Source organism: Manis pentadactyla, chromosome 2, assembly GCF_030020395.1.
Source record: "Manis pentadactyla isolate mManPen7 chromosome 2, mManPen7.hap1, whole genome shotgun sequence".
NCBI classification, from domain to species: domain Eukaryota; kingdom Metazoa; phylum Chordata; class Mammalia; order Pholidota; family Manidae; genus Manis; species Manis pentadactyla.
In genome coordinates, this window is record NC_080020.1 from 221,728,863 (window position 1) to 221,753,157 (window position 24,295).

The 24,295-nt window shown below is 39.2% G+C and overlaps 1 long non-coding RNA gene across 3 annotated transcripts in view; it reads left to right on the top strand.

The window, feature by feature from the left end:
- LOC118910600 (uncharacterized) overlaps positions 1–24,295 on the top strand; it is a 266,015-nt gene that overhangs the window by 9,254 nt on the left and 232,466 nt on the right. The window contains exon 4 of one of the 3 annotated variants that reach the window (XR_008995940.1): positions 148–1,146. The exons of the other annotated variants lie outside the window; for them this stretch is intronic. This is a non-coding gene — a long non-coding RNA (uncharacterized LOC118910600). Of the gene's footprint in view, positions 1–147; positions 1,147–24,295 lie in introns of those variants that run through there. 3 annotated transcript variants of the gene reach the window in all.

Consider the following 24,295-nt stretch of genomic DNA (forward strand, 5'->3'; position numbering starts at 1 on the left):
AGCAGTCCTGCTAATGTAATGAAGATGAAGCTGTAAATGCAGCTTTTATGGAGTGTTAGCCACTCACTGAGGAACCTGGTAGCCAGAGGGAAGGGAGGGAAGAAGGGTGTGCTATGATTCTTCCCAAGAGGTGGGAACTTTTTCTAGTTTTCTGGAGTGTGTAGGGTCTCTGAAGGGGAAGGGAGCTCTGCTCTTCAGGAGTGATCCAGAAACCTCAGCCTTGCGGATCTTCCCTCACCGTGCCTTGCTTTCCTTCTCCATGATGAGACTGGGGGATGATGCAGCTGTCAGAAAACACTCATCCCTCTGGGTTGGTGAACATCTCCCCCTGGTACCTCTGTGCCAAGGGGTTCATACTGAAGACAAGTGCAGTGCCCTCACTGGTATGTGGCCTATCTGCAGAGCTAGTTAGAATGCACTAGAGGGAGGGCCAGTCTGTCCTCCCAGGCGTCCTTTTAGTAATCCCCTTGTCACAGCCACCTCTGAAGACTGCTCACCCTGACAGAGGGATGTGATGGGCAGCCTGTCAAATAGATTGTGAGTGCATTAGCAGGATTAGCAGTGAAGGCTAATATTGCAGCATTTCCCAAGTTCATTCACAGCAATGGAGACTGGGCTGCTTAGCTGCCAAACTGGGCAGGCGCAGGCTTCAAAATTAATGGCACCTCTGGGACTGGCCCCGAAGTGCTCAGAGGCACAACAGTCCCATTGTGTTTGACTTGTGTTCATGTATTTTTATTCTGCAGCAGAGCTTAATTTACAATATTAGTATAAAGATGCTAAGTGGGTTTTTTTCTATCTTATTGATAAACTAGCTGAAACACTTTAGCAGCCGCTCCAAACCAGATGCTTAGTTTTTGGCAGTTGTTGAAGTATTGCTGATTTTATTTCTGCTTATTAAAGTAATACACCCTCATTTTGGAAAAAGTTAGTCCATAAAGTATAAGGGAGAAATTAAAATTCTCAATCCTTTTGCCAGATATAACCTCTGATGCCATTTTGATGTATTTTCATGCTTATTCTTTCATGCTTATGTATTAAACAAAATGTGATTATTTGGTTTGTTTTTGTTTCCTTTGGAAAAAAACAAAATATTATATCATAAACATTTGCCAATTCTCTTGCACCATTAATAAAAACATGTATGAAATTTTATGTGACTATATTTTCATTAGTTTTCTGTTGATGAGTAGCAAATGACTGCAGACTCAGCAATTTGAAACAGTATCCATTTATTAGCTCACAGTTTCATAGATCTGAAGTCTAGCACGTTGTGGTTGGGGTCTCTGCTCAGATCTTACGAGGTTAAAATCAAAGTGTTGACTCAGCTAAGTTCTTCTGTGGGCGGTCTGGGAAAAGTTGCTTCCAAGCTCATTCTTGTAAGAGGAATTCAGTTTCTCAAGATGGTCAGGCTGAGTTCCTCACATCCTTACTGGTTTTAGCTGGGAACTGCTCTTAGCAGCTGGAGACCACCTGTCGTCTTTGACATGTGGTCCTCTTGATCTGCAAGTCAGCATTGGTGCACTGATACCTTACTGTGTCTTGAATCTCTGGCTTCTGTGATCAAGTGGGGAAAACTCTCTGCTTTTAAAGGGCTTACATGATTAGGTCAGACCCACCAGAATAATCTCCCTATTTTAAGGTCAACTGTGTCATATAACATAGTCGAATCAGGGAGGTAAACTCCATCCTATTGATAGTTGCCAGCATTATGCAGGTTATGTGTATCAGGGGAGAGAAATCTTGGGGTCATCTGAGATCCTTACTTCCTACCACATTACAATTTATTTAACAGTTTCCCCATTTAAAAAAAATTGAGCTTATTTCCAGGTTTTTATTATTTTAAGTGATTTTTTTTGATGAACATCTAACCTGTATTAATTTGATAGGTGAAAAATAATATTTTGTAATTTGCATTTTTATTTGTAATGAAGTTCAATACTCAGTTTCATATGTTTATTAGCCATTTGTCTTTCTTCTTAAATGATTTATATCTTGCTGTCCTTTTTGGAAGTTTTTTTTCTAATTGATATATAATAGGCCTCTGCTAAGTTATAAGTATTTCACCCTTGTATACTTTTTGATGTACAAATATCTTAAACATATATCTATACAATTCCATTTAGATATTCCTTTTTGTTTCTGTCTTTGGTGTTAAATTTAGAAAATCTTTTGGCACCTTAAGATTTTAGAAATATATTTGATCACATTTCTCTATTACTTTTATAGATTCATTATTTGTATTTAAACTTTAATGTACATGGGATTTATTTTGATACATAGGATGAAATGCATATTTAAAATTTCCCTCCCAAATTAGTTACCCAGTGATCTTAATATTTAATAAATAACTCATCATTTGCCCCTGATTTCAGATACTGTTTTTGTACTTGACCTTTTCTGGTGGTTTTACACTCTGTTTAACTATTCCATTTTGTAGACTTAGGCCCTAACATACTCTTGATTATTATACTTTGAAATAAATTCAAATACTTTGCCATACAAATTCTTCCTTGCTTTCCTTAGTTTTAAATATTTTATTGATTCTTTTACCCTATGCTTTTACAAATTTCTGATGGAATTTTAATTTGAAATATATTGACCTCATAAAATTTATGCTGAAGAAATGATGGTTCTGCAATTCATAGTCTCATCCTAGAAATATGAAATGTCTCTCCATTTTTTAGAATCTTCTTGCATGTTTCTCAGTAAAGTTTCATTTTTCTATTTTAAGAAAATTTCAAACTTACAGAGCATTTGCTGGAATATTACAAATGATTAATTTTTTTCCTGAACCATTTGAAAATAAATTGCTGCAATACTTTAATGTGTAATCTTGACAATCAAGGACCTTCTGTACAACTATCAAAATCAAAACCAGGAAATTAACACTGACACAGTACTCTCATCTAATCCACAGATCTCATTCATGTTTCACCAGTTTTCCCAACTCTGGCTTTTTTTAGAAAAAGGATCTTTCATAATGCGTTTAATTGTCATGTACCTTCAGTCATTCTGTCTCAGTTTCTCAGTCTTTCCATGTCTTTCATGACCTTGTCCTTTTTGAAGGTTTTGGCCAGTTGTATAGTAAATGTCCCTTGTTTTGGGTTTGTCTAATGTGTCCCCATAATTTGATTTGGATTATGCGTTTGTGCCAAGAACATCACCAAGGTAATACTAGGATGGCATGCTATTAGGAAGCATGTTGATTTGTCCATTACTGGTGACATAACTTTTGATCATTTGATTAACTGGTGTCTGCCAGGCTTTCCCGACCTAAAGTTACCCTTTTCCCATTTGTAATTATTAGGTGTTTTGTGGGGAGATACTTTGAGACCATATTGTTTTTAAAGCATTTTAAGCTTTCCTGGTGTGACTGAATCAGTGTTTAGTTCAGAGCTAATTTTGTTCCACTATTGAGGAGAAAATATTTCTTAGTACTCTGCCCAATGCTCCATGGATTATGAGGTTTTCTACTCTGCTGTGGCCACAGGAACTATTATTCCTTGTCCTGTGTGGATTCGGGGGGTTGTTCTTGCTCATTCTTTCTGGTGGTTCTTTCACCAGCCTTGGGTAGCTTCCCAATCTGCATGAACGTGTGTGGAGACCCCCCGCCCCCCTCTCCCTGGTTCTCCATAATTGCCCTCTTTCTATAGCTCTCCCCTCTCTGTACTCTGCCCCATGAGCTCTCTGGAATTCCAGCTCTGTGCCTCAACTCTGGGAGTCCTGGGCTTTGCCGGCCCCCCCCCCCCCCCATCCTAAAGCCTACGGAGTCTCAAAGCAATAGTAGGGCTTGCCTCATTTTCTTCCCATCCCTCTGGGATCACTGTCCTTTGTTGCCTGGTATCCTATGTCCTGAACATCACTGTTCCATGTATTTGTCAGTTTTTGTGGTTGTTTCAGGCAAGAGGGTAAAGATAGTCCCTATCAATCCATATTAACCAGAATTAAAGTCATTTATCCATTTTTGATCAGTTAAATGCATCACTATTTTATTAAATTTGTTTATTAAATATAGAAATGTTTTCCTGTGCTCTAAACAGCCAGATGCTGAGATATTTTTGATGATTGTAATGTGTGTTTTCTTCCTCGGCTACTGCTTGTCTCTGCTATCAGCTCCAAGCCCTGCTCTGCAGGATTTTATGCATCAGCTCTGTTGTAGGGCAATTTCTTAGATAAGGGTCATTAGGTTCCAAATGAATATTTGAAGGTCTCTCCCAGGAATTAAAGACATAAACTGTGTCACATGCATTTGATTGGGGCATTTTCTTGCTCCCTGTCTGGTCGTTGTCCACAATTCCACAGCTGCTGAAGCACTGCTGTCTGGACAAGTGGGGTATCATCCCCCTCAGAGCTTTGTTGGGGAACCCTACTTGTTGGTGAGTCAGGGCTGGGAGTGCGGCTCTTGTTGTCTTTGGCTGGATTGTAGAACAATTGGTGTATTAGTTTTCTAGGGTTACCCTAGCAAAGTATCATGAGCTGAGTGGCTTAAAACTATAGACATTTATTGTTTTATAATTCTGGAGTCTAGAAGTCTGAAGTCAAGGTGTCAGCAGAGCCACGCCCCACTGAAGCCCACGGGATGATTCTTCCTTGCCCCTGTGCCTCCAGTAGTTTGCTGGCCACCCTTGGGCTTCCTTGGCTTGCATCTGCGTCACTCCAGTGTCTGTCTTCATACTCATGTGACATTGTCCTCGTGTGTCTTTGGGTCTTCACATGGACATCTGCTTGTAAGGGCACCAGTCACATTGGGTTAGGGACTGGCCTTACTCCAGTACAACCTCACTTTAACTTAACTAGTTACATCTGTAACAACCCTATTTTCAAATAAGTTCATATTCTGAGGTATTGGGGCTAGGACTTTATCTTTTTTATGGGATACAATTTAACACTTAACAATTGGTATGGAAAGTGACTTTCTTAGTGGAAACTGAATGAATGTCCAGAGTGGTAGGCCTTGAACCAAAAGCAGATGATTCAGGTAGAGTTATTCCAGCAAAAACTGGGAAAACTGGCTGTGCTGTGCTGTGCCAGGTCTGACTCCAAACTCCCGCGGCTAGGAATACAGTGACATCAATATACTGGTGTTAAGGCCATGTCTGAAATTTCCTGTTGTAAAATCCTTGGCCCAAGCTTTGGCTAGTGGTCCCGAGGCTCACTGGACCTGGTACTGCAGACAGACAGACAGCAGGTAGAGCTGAGGTTTCTCTGACCTGTGGTCAGTGACTGTGTAGAGGGTTGGGAAGTCTGTTGCCTCTCCTCACTCTTTCTGTGTTGTGAGGATAATTGCTTTAGCTGCTGACTTACGTTTGCACAGCTCTTTTTAGCTTGTAGAGTGATTTCACAGTTTACCGTTGCCCTTAATTTTCACATCAACCCTGTAAATTAACATTACTATCTCCTTTTAGGCATGGGGTGAAGTTAAGTATTATTATACAATAACTGCCAACAAAACAAAAAGTAGATATATTATTTTTATTTTATAGAGGAGGAAATTGAAGCTAGGAAAGCTAAGTTACTTGTCTAGTGGCATGTAGTTAGTAAGCTGTAGAACTGGTACCAGGACTTGGGCCTCTGTCCTTCCCAGGTTGGGACATCATTCCTGATGCTGTGTTACCAAGCTGACCACTAACTGGGACCTGCTCAGGGAGTGTCAGCATAGGCATAGCACAGGAACATGGGAGGTCCTGCTTTCAAAAGTATTCCCTGGACTCAATGCTTACTAGCTATGTGACCTTGGACAACTCAGGTTAATCTTCCTTGACCTCATTCATTCATTCATTTACTCAACTGTTCTTTTTTTTTTTATTTATAATTTCCCCCCCAGCTTTATTGCAATATAATTGACATATCATGTAATTTGAATGTGTACAGTGGGATTGTTTGATACATTTATATATTGGGACATGGTTGCCACAAAAAGATTAGTTAATACCCATATTACCTCACATACTGGTGTTAAGGCCATGTCTGAAATTTCCTGATGTAAAATCCTTGGCCCAAGCTTATTTTTGTGTGGTGAGAACACTTAAGATCTACTTCCTTAGCAACTCTCAAGTATACAACAGAGTATTGTTAACTATAGTCACCAAAATGTTGCATTAGATCCCCAGAACTTACTCATACCTTAAACTACAGACATTTGACCAAACATCTCCCTATTTTTGCCACCCCTCAGCCTTTGGCAACTGCCATTCAGCTCTCTGTTTCTATGAATTTGGCTTATTTAGAGTCCACAGACAGGCAAGATCATACAGTATTTGTCTTTCTTTGTGTGATTGATTTTTTATTTTACCTATTGTTGCAAATGGCGAGATCTCCTTTTTAATGGCTAAATAATATTCCACAATATATCCCTTAAAAAAATCTGTTCATCCATTGATAATCACTCAGGTTGTTTCTATGTCTTGGCTATCTGAATAATGCTGCAATGAGCATAGGGGAGGTACAGATATCTCTTCAAGATAGTGATTTAACTTCCTTCAGGTACATATCCAGAAGTGGAGTTGCTGGGTATTTCTATATTTAATTTTTTGAGGAAACTCCATGCTGTTTCCCAAAGTGGTGGTACCAATTTACATTCCCATCAGCAGTACAGGAGGGCTCTCTTTTCTCCACATCCTTGCCAACACTAGTTATTGTTGTTTTGATCATAGCCATTCTAACAGGTGTAAAGTGATATCTCACTGCGGTTTTGATTTGCATTTCCCTGATGATTAGTGATGCTGAGTACCTCTTCATGTATCTGTTGGCCATTTATACATATTCTTGGGAAAAATATCTATTCAGGTCTCCTGCCCATTTTTCAGTCAAATTATTTGTTTTTCTACCTTTGAGTTGCAGGGGTTACTCTCCTTTGGCATTTTTTGTTTTTGATGTCTGAACTTACCTCTTTTTATATTATGTATTCATTAACAAATTATTTTAGCTATGGTTATTTTGAATACTTTTTTGCTTTAACCTTTATACTAGAGCTAAGTGATTAATACACCACCATATTATAGTATTAAGAGTATTCTGAATTTGACCATTTACTTACTTTTACCAGTGTGTTGCATATTTTCATTTGTTTTCATGTTACTAAGTGGCATCTTTTCATTTTAGCTTGAAGGACTCTCTTCAGCATTTTTTATCACACAGGTCTCATGTTGATCTGCTGCCAGAGTGAAGAATTTCACACTGCAAAGCAAAGAATCAGTGAGGACCAAAGTCAATGTAACACAAGCTACATTGTGCAGAGTGCATGTTGGTTTTAAATGGCTCACTGTATTAGATGCCTCTCTTAAGTTCCTGTACCTCAATATGTGGTATTAACTCCAGTAGAAAACATGCAACCAGCTGAAAGCCCACATAGTTTAAGAAATGTACTATTTTATATGCATCACATTTTTTTTTTACATCACATTTTAGAAAGCTGTTTTTTTTTTGTTGTTGTTGAGGAATGGGTAATTGCTACTGCACATTTACTTTGCATTGGGGCTACAACTCTGAGATTTTATAACATAATTTGACTAATCTGGTCAGATTCAGCATTTGTACTCCTTTAAGTGGCATTTAATATTTTAATCTTTACTGTTTTTCTATCATAAAGAAATATTACTAGACTATCCTGTTTTATATGCTCAATTGGCTTACCACCTCTAATGAGCTGTAGAAGAAATGGAAACAGAGAGTAAGTGGGGCATGGATGCTTGGGTGATCAATCCTGTATCCTACAAGGGTTACAGGGCTGCAGCATGCAAGTCAAGTCCACAGATGAGGGTTCAGATCTTTTTGGAGCTCCCTGAGGTGGAGAAAATGATTTCTTTCCCTCAGGTCAGTCGTGATGCTTAAGTGAAATAGTATGTGTAATAAACCTGAGACATAATAGGTATTCAGCAAAATCAGTTTATTCTCCTTTTTTATTGAATTCAATTTTCTTCAGTGTTTTTTAAAAGCAGTTATAAATCAAGTTATAAATCAAGCCACATTCATTTCTTATTCCTAGCTAAAGGGTCTAACATATACAAAGTGATCAGTAGGAGTTTGTGAGATGAATTATTTATGGTGCTTGATATAAAGGTCTTTCCTGTCCACATCCCTTGTTGGCAACAGTGGGGGGTGGGTGTGGAGATTCAGCACTGTTTCCCAGCTCTTGAGCAGTACACAAAGGCAGGTTACACTTAGCTGGTTAGACTCTTTCCAGGTAAGGCTCATGAGAGAGTTATTTGCATTTCAGTATTTGAACCATGTAATGCACATGTTCTGTCTTTAAATCCACCTTTCAAATATCTGGCCACATTCTATGTTCCCAGAAAAGTACCATAGTTTAGAAATTCAGGGGAGATTTAGACACATCCCCTATCTTTAGAAAGTCAATACTTAAGTAACAGAGAAAGTACTATACAGACACACACACAGATATACATGTGCACACTTATGCATATGTGTGTGTGTGTATGTATATATATATATACACGTACATATATATATATATGCTTGTGTCTGTGTGTTTGTATTTTTGGAGATAGTGTCCTAAGGTAAAGGAAGACACTCAATGTGAGACATCCAAAGTTGTGAGTGTGGTCACCATGATTTATATGTCAAAATTAGAATCCATGGATCAATAAGAATATAGGTCCTTAGAAAGTCAAAGGAATGATGCTTAGAGTTAGGGTAGACCCAGAACCAAGGCTGCCTTCCTAGGAGGTAGTTCTTCTCCTCAGTATATTTACAGTCCAGATAGAGAGAGTCATGTGCATATCTCTGGACAATGCAGAGTACAGCTCTATGAGATGTGTCATAGAAGCAAGACGAGGACCCAGAGAGTGATACGGCTGCTCAGAGCTATGGGAGATGAGGAAGGGTAGTGAGAGGGTTTAGTATCAGTGAGTAGTGAAGGATCTGGGAGAAGGGGGATGGTTGGTCTGGAAGGATGCCATAAAAAGGCATGGCTGCAATCGTGTCTAAACAAAGGAAATCAAAGAGCCTTTACTAGATTTAAGACAACGAGGCACATCCTTGGGGAGCCAGGTGCTTCTGGGGCCAAGGACTTTGCAGCTTGACTGTCTGGCTCTCAGAAGCATGGCTGAGAACCCCCATGCAGGACTGATTAGAAAATTGCTATGCTTAGGGAAAAAATATAGCTATCAGAGATGTGAAAATGAAAACATACAAGCATTTGTAAATGGAATATGCCTATCATGGTGGTCTATGTGCTCAGAGACTTGTGAGCAGCCTGTAGATATGGCTGGGGAAAACGTCTTCAGAGGCCCCTTCTCTTTTCCCACACAATGATGGCTTTGCTTGGGTGGCACCATCAGATTCCATCATATTTTCCTTTTTGATATAGGACCTTCCTCTCACTGCTTGTTAGCAGGAAGTAAACTGGTGGTCCACTAAACTCAGGCTTCATCAGACTCTGAGAAGAAATCTTACATTTGCATGTGGGGGTGGAGATGGTATTGCAGAGAATGGAGGACCCTCTCTGGAGGCTTATTAGTTGTGGACATTTGGAAAGTTACTTAATCCCTCTGAACCTTAGATTCTCCATCCATACATAGAAATCATATTACCTACCTTGCAGAGTTCTTGCAAGCACTAAACATAGTAACAAATAAATAACTAAGTACAGTGGTTGACACATATTAGGTATTCAATCAATCTCACCTGTTATTATTGCTGCTTTTTGGGCAAAAGTTGATGTAATCTGGGCATTCTGGGTGTAGTTAGAACATACTTAAAATCTTTTGGAGGGGGGCACACAGATGCACAGTGCTGTCCGTAGTGCTGAATTATCATTGCCTAGGATGTGGCTTTCACCCTTAACCCCAGGCCACCATTGATGGCTGCTCAGTCTCTCCCAGGAATTCTGAGCCAGGGATGCCAAATGAATAGACTTGAATGATAGAAAAGCAAACTGACACTAGCTTTTGGATAAGTCATTGAGAAATTTCTGTGGAGAGAAAAAGAGACATTTTAGTCTCTTTTAGATATTTATATCACCAAAGACAAAATCCTGACATGGCTGAAAATGCTGATAAAAGTAAGACACGTACGCTGTGTGAGGGAGGTCTGTGGAGATGCCAATCTGAATAATGAGTTTGGGTGGTCAGCCGAACCCTGGAGGGTACAGATTTTTTAAGTGAGGTATCATTGTCAGTTAAATAGATGAAGTCATTAAAAGGGTTAAATAAGCTAAATAGTTAAATAGGTTAAAGCAACATTTTAATAGATATTTTAACTTTGGCTTCATAAAATATTTGTAATTTTCACAATGTCACAGAACAAATAAAACCATTACTTTATAATGTGTGTGGTCAATTTCATGTAATATTGAAAATTTAAATATACTTCTGAGTATAGTAAGCTATTTTTTAAGAGTTGGAAGTTTTGAAGGGTTGGTGTCTCCCCCACATTCCTTTCCTTGCATATACTGGTGATGATTCTGAGTATGATTTCTTCGGGACCTTTCTCCATTTCCTTCTTCTTGCAAAGGCCCAAAGTGCTGGAGCAGTGTGGCCAGCCTGCTGCCTCCTATCTACCCATTAGTCAACCTGTCCTTCTGTCATCCATCAACCTATCCATCCATCTATACATCAGTTAACTAATTACCAAATAGGTGATTATTGAGTACCTACTGTTACTCTGTTACTCTGTTGTGTGTTTTGGACCAAGAGAATAGCTTGTCTAATCTACCTGTTATCATGACAACCCCAACCTTTGAACCAGACCCTGGAAAATCTGCTGGTGCTGTATTTATTCCTTCATTCAATAACATTCATTAGGCACTTACCATAAACCAGATACTGTTCTGGGTAGCGGGGATACAGCAATAAATACTGCTACCTAGTATCTGGATTACTGAAATAGGCTTCTGATTGGTTCCATTTTTGTCATTGACCTTTCTGCAGTTCATTGTTAATACAGCCAGAGGGCCTTTTATTTAAGTTATTTTTTTATTAAGGTATCATTGATATACAATCTTATGAAGGCTTCACATGAGCAACATTGTAGTTACTACATTCATTCATATTATCAAGTCCTTCCCCACACCCCATTGCTGTCCATCAGCATAGTAAAATGCTACAGAGTCACTACTGTCTTCTCTGTGCTGTATTGCCTTCCCCATGACCCCCCTGCATTACGTGTGCTAATCGTAATGCACCTTATTCCCCTTCTCCCTCCCTTCCCACTCACCCTCCCCAGTCCCTTTCCCTTTGGTAACCGCTAGTCCCTTCTTGGAATCTGTTCCTTCAATTTTGCTTAATTGTTATGCTGCACAAACGAGTGAAGTCATTTGGTACTTGTCTTTCTCCACCTGTCTTATTTCACTGAGCATAATATACTCTAGCTCCATCCATGTTGTTGCAAATGGTAGAATTTGGTTTCTTCTTATGGCCGAATAATATTCCCTTGTGTATATGTACCACTTCTCTTTTGTCCATTCATCTACTGATGAACACTTAGGTTGTTTCCATGTCTTGCCTATTGTAAATAGTTCTGTGATAAACATAGAGGTGCATAGACCTTTTTGAGTCTGTGATCTTGATTTCTTCAGGCAAATTCCTAGGAGTAGAATTCCTGGGTCAAGTGGTATTTATTTATTTATTTAAGAAACCTCCATATTGCTTTCCACAACAGTTGAACTACTTTATATTACCACCAGCAGTATAGGAGGATTCCCCTTTCTCCCCATCCTCACCAGTATTCATTGTTCTTAGTCTTTTCATTGCTAGCCATCCAAACTGGTGTGAGGTGATATCTCATTGTGGTTTTAATTTGCATTTCCCTGATAATTAGTGATATGGAGCATCTTTTCATATGCCTGTTGGCCATCTGAATTTATTATTTGGAGAACTGTCTGTTCATATCCTCCACCCATTTATTAATTGGGTTATTTGCTTTTTGGGTGGGTGTTGAGAAATGTGGGTTCTTTATATATTTTGGATGGTAACCCCTTGTCAGATATATCATTTACAAATATATTCTCCCATACTGTAGGATGCCTTTTTGTTCTACTGATGGTGTTCTTTGTTGTACAGAAGATTTTAGCTTGATGTAGACCAATTTCTTCATTTTTCCTTTCAGTTCCCTTGCCCGAAGAGATGCGTTCAGGAAAAAGTTGCTCATGTTTATATTCAAAAGATTTTTACCTATGTTTTCATCTAAGAGTTTTATGGTTTCATGACTTACATGCAGGTCTTTTATCCATTTTGAGTTTACTTTTTTTTACATTTTTTTTTTTGTAGATAATTGTTTTTTATTGAAGGGTAGTTGACACACAGTATTACATTACATTAGTTTCAGGTGTACAACACAGTAATTCAACATTTATATACATGATAATTCTAGGTACCAGCTATCACCATACCAAGTTGTTACAATATTTTGACTATATTCCTTATGCTATACATTACATCCCAGTTACTTATTTATTTTACAATTGGAAGTGTGTACTTTTTTGTTGTTGTTGTTGTTGTTGTTGTTGTAAGGGCATCTCTCATATTTATTGATCAAATAGTTGTTAACAACAATGAAATTCTGTATAGGGGAGTCAATTCTCAATGCACAATCATTAATCCACCCCAAGCCTAATTTTCGTCAGTCTCCAATCTTCTGAAACATAATGAACAAGTTCTTACATGTATAACAAATTCTTACGTAGTGAATAAGTTACATGGTGAACAGTACAAGGGCAGTCATCACAGAAACTTTTGGTTTTGCTCATGCATTATGAACTATAAACAGTCAGTTCAAATATGAGTACTCATTTGATTTTTATACTTGATTTATATGTGGATACCACATTTCTCCCTTTATTATTATTATTTTTAATAAAATGCTGAAGTGGTAGGTAGATACAAGATAAAGGTAGAAAACACAGTTTAGTGTTGTAAGAGAGCAAATGTAGATGATCAGGTGTGTGCCTGTAGACTATGTGTTAATCCATGCTAGACAAGGGCAATAAAACATCCACGGATGCAGAAGATTTCTCTCAAAACAGGGGGGGAGAGGTTCCAAGCCTCACTTCTGTTGATCCCCAATTTCTCACCTGATGGCCCCCCTGCGACTGTGCCTGTCTTAGGTTGTTCCTCCCTTGAGGAATCTTACCCGTCTCTGGCTAACCAGTCATCTTCCGGGGCCATACAGGAAGATGTAAAGTTGGTAAGTGAGAGAGAAGCCTTATTGTTTGAAAAGATTAGCTTTTTACTTCTTTGCATATTTATGCCCTGTGGCTTCTATGCCCAGCATTTGTCTTGAGGTATCTTTAGCACTTGGAGGAATTATGATACTCAGTAAATTCGATATGAGGCACGAATTCTATTTAAGGGTTGTAATTAGGAAGGAAGAAGAAAAGCTATAGAAGTAGCAGGTGGCAGAAAACATGGGAAGATTGATTATTTCTTTGACATATCTTCTTGTAGAGTAACTTCAGCATGTATAGGTTTTAAGCTACTACTTAAATTGTGCACACACATTAACATAATAGGAGTATAGTTACATAACCAAAGCATACCTGTAATTACCAGCCATCTCCAGTGAAACCAAGAAAACCATTAAGGCACCTTAGGCATTTGTGAAAACTTATCTATGATATGGTGGATATTGTCCAACTGAACTTGAACAGGCTGAGAGAAATCAGACAAATTAAAACAACCCATTCCTGGGGACTGTTCACATCCCATATGTTCTTTTAACAGTAAATAGTCTATAGTTGTAAGATTTTGGAGCGCTACAATTTGCACTTCTCCTAATTCTTGGTTGAGTTCCAACAGTATAGATCCAGTGAAATTTGTTGTTTTACTGTATGCACAGGCCAGCTTAGATATCTCCTTCTTCATTCCCATGGCAAGTCCAGGAACTGGTGGGATGAGTGCATCTACAGCTGTAGCAGTGCGTGGATCTTTGTTGGGGTTTTTTGATGATCATCTTCTGGCATGAGTGGTCCAGAGAGTGCTGATGTTGGAAGTTCTTTTTCATATTATATCTTAGTTCATTTTCGGGGTAGTCCAATTAGGCTTTGATCCTCTGTATAAACACAAACAGACCCTTTGCCTACACTTTTATATGCCATTTATACCCTTGTGTAGAACTCATTGGAGGTCTCCACACAGGAACTGCCTTTTTTTTTTTGGTATCATTAATCTACACTTACATGACGAGTATTATGTTTACTAGGCTCTCCCCTATACCAGGTCCCCCCTATAAACCCCTTTACAGTCACTGTCCATCAGCATAGCAAATGTTGTAGAATCACTACTTGCCTTCTCTGTGTTGTACAACCCTCCCCTTTCTCCCACCCCCCCATGCATGCTAATCTTAATACTCCCCTACTTCTCCCCCCCCTTATCCCTCCCTACCCACCCATCCTCCCCAGTCCCTTTCCCTTTGGTACCTGTTAGTCCATTCTTGAGTTCTGTGATTCTGCTGCTGTTTTGTTCCTTCAGTTTTTCCTTTTTTCTTATATTCCACAGATGAGTGAAATCATTTGGTATTTCTCTTTCTCCGCTTGGCTTATTTCACTGAGCATAATACCCTCCAGCTCCATCCATGTTGTTGCAAATGGTAGGATTTGCCCTTTTCTTATGGCTGAGTAGTATTCCATTGTGTATATGTACCACATCTTCTTTATCCATTCATCTATCGATGGACATTTAGGTTGCTTCCAATTCTTGACTATTGTAAATAGTGCTGTGATAAACATAGGGGTGCATTGGTCTTTCTCATACTTGATTGCTGCATTCTTAGGGTAAATTCCTAGGAGTGGAATTCCTGGGTCAAATGGTAAGTCTGTTTTGAGCATTTTGATATACCTCCATACTGCTTTCCACAATGGTTGAACTAATTTACATTCCCACCAGCAGTGTAGGAGGGTTCCCCTTTCTTCACAGCCTCGCCAACATTTGTTGTTGTTTGTCTTTTGGATGGCAGCCATCCTTACTGGTGTGAGGTGATACCTCATTGTAGTTTTAATTTGCATTTCTCTGATAATAAGCGATGTGGAGCATCTTTTCATGTGTCTGTTGGCCATCTGTATTTCTGTTTTGGAGAACTGTCTGTTCAGTTCCTCTGCCCATTTTTTAATTGGGTTATTTGTTTTTTGTTTGTTGAGGCGTGAGAGCTCCTTATATATTCTGGACGTCAAGCCTTTATCGGATCTGTCATTTTCAAATATATTCTCCCATACTGTAGGGTTCCTTTTTGTTCTATTGATGTTGTCTTTTGCTGTACAGAAGCTTTTCAGCTTAATATAGTCCCACTTGTTCATTTTTGCTGTTGTTTTCCTTGCCTGGGGAGATATGTTCAAAAAGAGGTCACTCATGTTTATGTCTAAGAGGTTTTTGCCTATGTTTTCTTCCAAGAGTTTAATGGTTTCATGACTTACATTCAGGTCTTTGATCCATTTTGAGTTTACTTTTGTATATGGGGTTAGACGATGGTCCAGTTTCATTCTACATGTAGCTGTCCAGTTTTGCCAGCACCATCTGTTTAAGAGACTGTCATTTTGCCATTGTATGTCCATGGCTCCTTTATCAAATATTAATTGACCATATATGTCTGGGTTAATGTCTGGATTCTCTAGTCTGTTCCATTGGTCTGTGGCTCTGCTCTTGTGCCAGTACCAAATTGTCTTGATTACTATGGCTTTATAGTAGAGCTTGAAGTTGGGGAGTGAGATCCCCCCTACTTTATTCTTCTTTCTCAGGATTGCTTTGGCTATTCGGGGTCTTTGGTGTTTCCATATGAATTTTTGAATTATTTGTTCCAGTTCATTGAAGAATGTTGTTGGTAGTTTCATAGGGATTGCATCAAATCTGTATATTGCTTTGGGCAGGATGGCCATTTTGACGATATTAATTCTTCCTAGCCACGAGCATGGGATGAGTTTCCATCTGTTAGTGTCCCCTTTAATTTCTCTTAAGAGTGACTTGTAGTTTTCAGAGTATAAGTCTTTCACTTCTTTGGTTAGGTTTGTTCCTAGGTATTTTATTTTTTTTGATGCAATTGTGAATGGAGTTGTTTTCCTGATTTCTCTTTCTGTTGGTTCATTGTTAGTGTACAGGAAAGCCACAGATTTCTGTGTGTTGATTTTGTATCCTGCAACTTTGCTGTATTCTGATATCAGTTCTAGTAGTTTTGGGGTGGAGTCTTTAGGGTTTTTTATGTACAGTATCATGTCATCTGCAAATAGCGACAGTTTAACTTCTTTACCATTCTGAATTCCTTGTATTTCTTTGTTTTGTCTGATTGCCGTGGCTAGGACCTCCAGTACTATGTTAAATAACAGTGGAGAGAGTGGGCGTCCCTGTCTAGTTCCCGATCTCAGAGGAAATGCTTTCAGCTTCTCGCTGTTCAATATAATGTTGGCTGCGGATTTATCATAGATGGCCTTTATTATGTTGAGGTACTTGCCCTCTATTCCCATTTTGCTGAGAGTTTTTATCATGAATGGATGTTGAACTTTGTCAAATGCTTTTTCAGCATCTATGGAGATGATCATGTGGTTTTTGTCTTTCTTTTTGTTGATGTGGTGGATGATGTTGATGGACTTTCGAATGTTGTACCATCCTTGCATCCCTGGGATGAATCCCACTTGGTCATGGTGTATGATCCTTTTGATGTATTTTTGAATTCGGTTTGCTAATATTTTGTTGAGTATTTTTGCATCTACGTTCATCAGTGATATTGGTCTGTAGTTTTCTTTTTTGGTGGTGTCTTTGCCTGGTTTTGGTATTAGGGTGATGTTAGCTTCATAGAATGAGTTTGGGAGTATGCCCTCCTCCTCTATTTTTTGGAAAACTTTAAGGAGAATGGGTATTATGTCCTCCCTGTATGTCTGATAAAATTCCGAGGTAAATCCATCTGGCCCGGGGGTTTTGTTCTTTGGTAGTTTTTTGATTACCGCTTCAATTTCGTTGCTCGTAATTGGTCTGTTTAGATTTTCTGTTTCTTCCTGGGTCAGTCTTGGAAGGTTGTATTTTTCTAGGAAGTTGTCCATTTCTCCTAGGTTGCCCAGCTTGTTAGCATATAGGTTTTCATAGTATTCTCCAATAATTCTTTGTATTTCTGTGGGGTCCGTCATGATTTTTCCTTTCTCGTTTCTGATACTGTTGATTTGTGTTGACTCTCTTTTCCTCTTAATAAGTCTGGCTAGAGGCTTATCTATTTTGTTTATTTTCTCGAAGAACCAGCTCTTGGTTTCATTGATTTTTGCTATTGTTTTATTCTTCTCAATTTTATTTATTTCTTCTCTGATGTTTATTATGTCCCTCCTTCTGCTGACCTTAGGCCTCATTTGTTCTTCTTTTTCCAATTTCGATAACTGTGACATTAGACCATTCATTTGGGATTGTTCTTCCTTTTTTAAATATGCTTGGATTGCTATATACTTTCCTCTTAAGACTGCTTTTGCAGTGTCCCACAGAAGTTGGGGCTCAGTGTTGTTGTTGTTTGTTTCCATATATTTCTGGATCTCCATTTTGATTTGGTCATTGATCCATTGATTGTTTAGGAGCGTGTTGTTAAGCCTCCATGTGTTTGTGAGCCTCTTTGCTTTCTTTGTACAGTTTATTTCTAGTTTTATGCCTGTGTGGTCTGAAAAGTTGGTTGGTAGGATTTCAATCTTTTGGAATTTACTGAGGCTCTTTTTCTGGCCTAGTATGTGGTCTATTCTGGAGAATGTTCCATGTGCACTTGAGAAGAATGTAAATTCTGTTGATTTTGGATGTAGAGTTCTATAGATGTCTATTAGGTCCATCTGCTCTACTGTGTTGTTCAGTGCTTCCGTGTCCTTACTTATTTTCTGCCCAGTGGATGTATCCTTTGGGGTGAGTGGTGTGTTGAAGTCTCCTAGAATGAATGCATTGCAGTCTATTTCCCCCTTTAGTTCTGTTAGTATTTGTTTCACATATGCTGGGGCTCCTGTGTTGGGTGCATACATATTTAGAAGGGTTATATCCTCTTGTTGGACTGAGCCCTTTATCATTATGTAGTGTCCTTCTTTATCTCTTGTTACTTTCTTTGTTTTGAAGTCTATTTTGTCTGATATTAGTACTGCAACCCCTGCTTTCTTCTCACTGTTGTTTGCCTGAAATATGTTTTTCCATCCCTTGACTTTTAGTCTGTACATGTCTTTGGGTTTGAGGTGAGTTTCTTGTAAGCAGCGTATAGATGGGTCTTGCTTTTTTATCCATTCTATTACTCTGTGTCTTTTGATTGGTGCATTCAGTCCATTAACATTTAGGGTGACTATTGAAAGATATGTACTTATTGCCATTGCAGGCTTTAAATTCGTGGTTACCAAAGGTTCAAGGTTAGCCTCTTTAGTATTTTACTGCATAACTTAGCTCGCTTCTTGAGCTGTTATATACACTGTCTGGAGATTCTTTTCTTCTCTCCCTTCTTATTCCTCCTCCTCGATTCTTCAAATGTTGGGTATTTTGTTCTGTGCTCTTTCTAGGAGTGCTCCCATCTAGAGCAGTCCCTGTAAGATATCCTATAGAGGTGGTTTGTGGGAAGCAAATTCCCTCAGGTTTTGTTTTTCTGGGAATTGTTTAATCCCACCATCATATTTGAATGATAGTCGTGCTGGATACAGTATCCTTGGTTCAAGGCCCTTCTGTTTCATTGCATTTAATATATCATGCCATTCTCTTCTGGCCTGTAGGGTTTCTGTTGAGAAGTCTGATGTTAGCCTGATGGGTTTTCCTTTATAGGTGACCTTTTTCTCTCTAGCTGCCTTTAAAACTCTTTCCTTGTCCTTGATCTTTGCCATTTTAATTATTATATGTCTTGGTGTTGTCCTCCTTGGATCCTTTCTGTTGGGGGTTCTGTGTATTTCCGTGGTCTGTTTGATTACTTCCTCCCCCAGTGTGGGGAAGTTTTCAGCAATTATTTCTTCCAAGATACTTTCCATCCCTTTTCCTCTCTCTTCTTCTTCTTCTGGTACCCCTATAATACGGATATTGTTCCTTTTGGATTGGTCACACAGTTCTCTTAACATTGTTTCATTCCTGGAGATCCTTTTCTCTCTCTCTCTGTCAGCTTCTATGCGTTCCTGTTCTCTGGTTTCAATTCCATCAATGGCCTCTTGCATCCTATCCATTCTGCTTATAAACCCTTCCAGAGTTTGTTTCATTTCTGTAATCTCCTTTCTGGCATCTGTGATCACCCTCCGGACTTCATCCCATTTCTCTTGCGTATTTCTCTGCATCTCTGTCAGCATGTTTATGATTCTTATTTTGAATTCTTTGTCAGGAAGACTGGTTAGGTCTGTCTCCTTCTCTGGTGTTGTCTCTGTGATCTTTGTCCGCCTGTAGCTTTGCCTTTTCATGGTGATAGGAATAGTCTGCAGAACTGAGACGAGTGACGGCTGGAAGAACTTCCCTTCTTGTTGGTTTGTGGCCCTCCTCTCCTGGGAGAACAGCGACCTCTAGTGGCTTGTGCTGCGCAGCTGCGCGCAGACAGGGTTTCTGCTTCCTGCCCGGCTGCTATGGAGTTTATCTCCGCTGTTGCTGTGGGTGTGGCCTGGCTCGGGCCGCTGCTCCAAAATGGCGGAGTCGCGTTGGAGGGGGAGCGGCCTGGCGGCTATTTATCTCCGTAAGGGGCCTCCCTGCTCCCTGCAGCCCAGGGGATTAAGGTGCCCAGAGATCCCCGGATTCTCTTCCTCTGGATTAAGTGTCCCGCCCTGCCCCTTTAAGACTTCCAAAAAGCACCCGCCAAAACAAAACAACGACCACACACAAAAAAATAATAATAAATTTGTAAAATTAAAAAAATAAAAAAATAAAAATAAAAAATGGCCGCTCGTTTTTCTTTATTCTCCGGCGCCAGCCTCAGGCATCTGCTCACCAGTCTTGCTGCCCTGTTTCCCTAGTATTGGGGTCCCTATCCCTTTAAGACTTCCAAAAAGCGCTCGCCAAAACAGAACAGATAGAAAAAAAAAAAATTGGCCACTGATTTTACTTTTGTTCTCCGGCGCCAGCCTCCGATACCCGCTCTCCGGTCTTGCTGCCCTGTTTCCCTAGTATTTGGTTCCCTGTCCCTTTAAGACTTCCAAAAAGCGCTCGCCAAAACAAAACAGATAGAAAAAAAAAATGGCCGCTCGCTTTTCTTATGTCCTCCGGCGCCAGGCCTCCGGTACCCTCTCACCGTTCTTGCTGCCCTGTTTTCCTAGTATCGAGCGCCCTGCACTCTGGCCCGGATGGCTGGGGCTGGGTGTTCGGCAGTCCTGGGCTCCGTCTCCCTCCCGCTCTGCCTGCTCTTCTCCCGCTGGGAGCTGGGGGGAGGGGCACTCGGGTCCCGCAGGGCCGGGGCTTGTATCTTACCCCCTTTATGAGGCACTGGGTTCTCGCAGGTGTGGATGTGGTCTGGATGTTATCCTGTATCTTCTGGTCTTTTTTCTAGGAAGAGTTGTCTTTGTTAAATTTTCATAGATATATGTGGTTTTGGGAGGAGATTTCCGCTGCTCTACTCACGCCGCCATCTTGGCTCCTCCTCCAAGTTTACTTTTGTGTATGGAGTTGCACAGTAATCCAGTTTCATTCTCTTACATGTAGCTGTCCAGTTTTGCCAACACCAGTTGTTGAAGAGGCTGTCATTTCCCCATTGTATGTCCATGGTTCCTTTGTCGTATATTAATTGACCATATATGTGTGAGTTTCTATTTGGGTTCTCTATTCTATTACATTAATTAATGGGTCTGTTCTTGTGGCAGTAACAAATTGTCTTGATTACTGTGGCTTTGTAGTAAAGCTTGAAATTGGGGAGCATAATCCCCCCAGATTTATTCTTCCTTCTCAGGATTGCTTTGGCTATTCAGGGTCTTTTGTGGTTCCACATGAATTTTAGAACTGTTTGTTCTAGTTCATTGAAGAATGCCATTGGTATTTTGATAGGGATTGCATTGACTCTATAGATTGCTTTAGGTAGGATGGCCATTTTGAAAATATTAGTTCTTCCTGTCCATGAACATGAGATGTATTTCCATTTATTGATGTCTTCTTTAATTTCTCTCATGAGTGTCTTCTAGTTTTCAGGGTATAGGTCTTTTTCATCTACTTGGTTAGGTTTATTCCTAGGTATTTTATTCTTTTTGATGCAATACTAAATTGAATTGTTTTCCTGATTTCTCTTTCTGCTAATTTGTTGTTAGTATACAGATGTATATATTTATATGCTGTAACAGATTTCTGTGTATTAATTTTGTATCCCACAACTTTGCTGAATTCAGATATTAGTTTAGTAGTTTTGGAGTGGATTCTTTAAGGTTTTTTTATGTACAATATGACATCATCTGCAGTGACAGTTTAATTTCTCCCTTATCAATCTAGATGCCTTTTATTTATTCATGTTGTCTGATTGCCATGGTTAGGCCCTCCAGTACTACATTGAATAAAAGTGGTGAGAGTGGGAATTCTTGTCTTCTTCCTGATCTTAGAGAAAAAGCTTTCAGCTTTTTGCTGTTAAGTATGATGTTGGCTGTGGGTTTGTTGTATATGGCCTTTATTATGTTGAGGTACTTGCCCTCTGTACCCATTTTGTTGAGAGTTTTTATCATGAATGGATATTGAATTTTGTCAAATGCTTTTTCAGCATCCATGGAAATGATCATGTGATTTTTGTCCTTCTTTTTGTTGATGTGGTATATGTTGTTTATGGATTTTTGAACATTGTACCATCCTTGCATCCCTGGAATAAATCCCACTTGATCATGATGGATGATCTTTTTCATGTATTTTTGAATTCAGTTTACAAATATTTTATTGAGTATTTTTGCATTATGTCAGGGATATTGGTCTGTAATTTTCTTTTTTTGTGTTGCTTTGCCTGGTTTTGGTATGAGAGTGATGCTGGCTTCATAGAATGAGTTTGGCAAGTATTCCCTCCTCTTCTACTTTTTGGAAAACTTTAAGGAGGTTGGTTAAGTATTATGTCTTCTCTAAATGCTTGATAAAATTCAGTGGTGAAGCTGTCTGGTTCCAGGTTTTGTTCTTAGGTAGTCTTTGATTACTAATTCAATTTCATTGCTGTTAATTGGTCTGTTCAGATTTTCTATTTCTTCTTGGGTCAGTGTTGGAGGTTGTTTTTTTCTGGAAAGTTGTCCATTTCTTCTAGATTATCCAATTTGTTAGCATAAAATTTTTCATAGTATTCTCTAATAATTCTTTGTATTTCTGTGGTGTCTAGTGATGTTTCCTTTCTCATTTCTGATTCTGTTTATGTGTGTACACTCTCTTTTTTTCTTGATAAGTCTGGCTAGAGATTTATCTATTTTGTTTATTTTCTTGAAGAGCCTGCTCCAACTTTCATTGATTTTATTGTTTTATTTTTCTCGATTTTATTTATTTCTGCTCTAATCTTTATTATGTCCCTCCTTTTACTGACTTTGGGCCTCATTTGTTCTTCTTTTTCTAGTTTTGTTAATTGTGAGTTTAGACTGCTTATATGGGATTATTATTCTTTCATAAGGTAGGCCTCTATTGCAATATACTTTCCTCTTTGCACAGCCTTGGCTGTGTCCCACAGATTTTGCGGTGTTGAATTATTGTTGTTATTTGTCTCCTTATATTGCTTGATCTCTGTTTTTATTTGGTCATTGATCCATTGATTATTTAGGAGGATGTTATTAAGCCTCCATGTGTTTGTGGGCTTTTTCTTGTCTTTGTGTAATTTATTTCTATTTTCATACCTTTGTGTTCTGAGAAGCTGGTTGGTACAATTTCAGTCTTTTTGAATTTACTAAGGCTCTTTTTGTGGCCTCGTGTATGATCTATTCTTGAAAATGTTTCATGTGCACTTGAGAATAATGTGTATCTTCTTGCTTTAGGATGGAGTGTTCTGTAGATGTCCGTTAGGTCCATCTGTTCTAATGCATTGTTCAGTGCCTCTGTCTTCTTACTTATTTTCTGTCTGGTTGATCTGTCCTTTGTAGTGAGTGGTATGTTGAAGTCTCCTAAAATGAATGGATTGCATTCTATTTCCCCCTTTAATTCTGTTAGTATTTGTTTCACATATTTAGGTTCTCCTACATTGGGTACATAGATATTTATAATGGTTATATCCTCTTGTTGAACTGAGCCCTTTATCATTATGTAGTGTCCTTCTTTGTCTCTTGTTACTTTCTTTGTTTTGAAATCTATTTTGTATGACACAAGTAGTGCATCTCCTGCTTTTTTATCCCTAATGTTTGCATGAAATATCTTTTCCATCCCTTCACTTTAAGTGTATATATGTCTTTGGGTTTGAAGTGAGCCTCTTGTAGGTAGAATATAGATGGGTCTTGTTTTTTTTATCTGTTCTGTAACTCCATGTCTTTCAGCAATCATTTCCTCAAAGAGACTTTCTATCCTATTTTCTCTCTCTTCTTCTGTTATGCCAATATTGTTCCATTTGGAATGGTGGCACATTTCTCCTAGTATTCCTTCATTCCTATGGATTCTTTTTTTCTCTCTGTTCTTCAGCTTCTTTGTATTCCTGTTTTCTAATTTTTATTTCATTTACCTTCTCCTCTACCTGTTCTAATCTGCTTTTAAATTCCTCCATTGTATATTTCATTTCAGATACTGTATTTTTGAAAGTTTCTGTCTCTTTATTAAAGTCCTCCCTGAGGTCTTGAAGATTTTTCTGTAGTTCTGTGAGTATGTTTATGATTTTTATTTTGAAATATTTTATCAAGAAGATTGGTGAGTTCAGTTTCAGTTATCCCTTTTTCTGATATTTGAGGGATTTTGGTTTGCACCAGTTTCTTTTGCTGTTCCATATTTCTAATTATTACTATGGAATAATAACTTTGTGTATGTGGTGCCCTTTAGAGTCCAGAAACTCTTCTGTCTGGAGCTTTCCAGCACCTGGATTGATGGTAGGGGTCGCACGTGCATGGCGCTGGTACCTGCTGTAAGGAATGAGCTTTTTCCTACTTTACAGCTGCAGTGTCTGCCTCCACTGCCAGGGCCAGTGGGCCAAGCATGCAGAGAAGAGCCTCTATGCTAGCCCCTGTAGCTGCTGAAGGCAGGGCCTCCCTCTGACTGGCTTTGTGCAGTGGCTGGGGAAGCATGTTTGCGATTTGGTGCCAGCCAGGAGGAAGGAGCACTAGGCTGAGTATCACAGTTGGGGGCCTCAGTGCTGTGTTGCCAGCCAGGGGCATGGATTGCCTGAAGCTCCCAACCTGCTGGGCTGAGTGTGCAGGGATGATTTTGTCTACCTGTCCCTTCTCCTGAGCATCAGCCTCTGTGTAATCCTTGACCCTTTAGCAGCCCTCTCGCTGTTGTGCAGTCTTTCAAAGTGCCCACCTTTCTTTTGTCCCTGAGCAGCC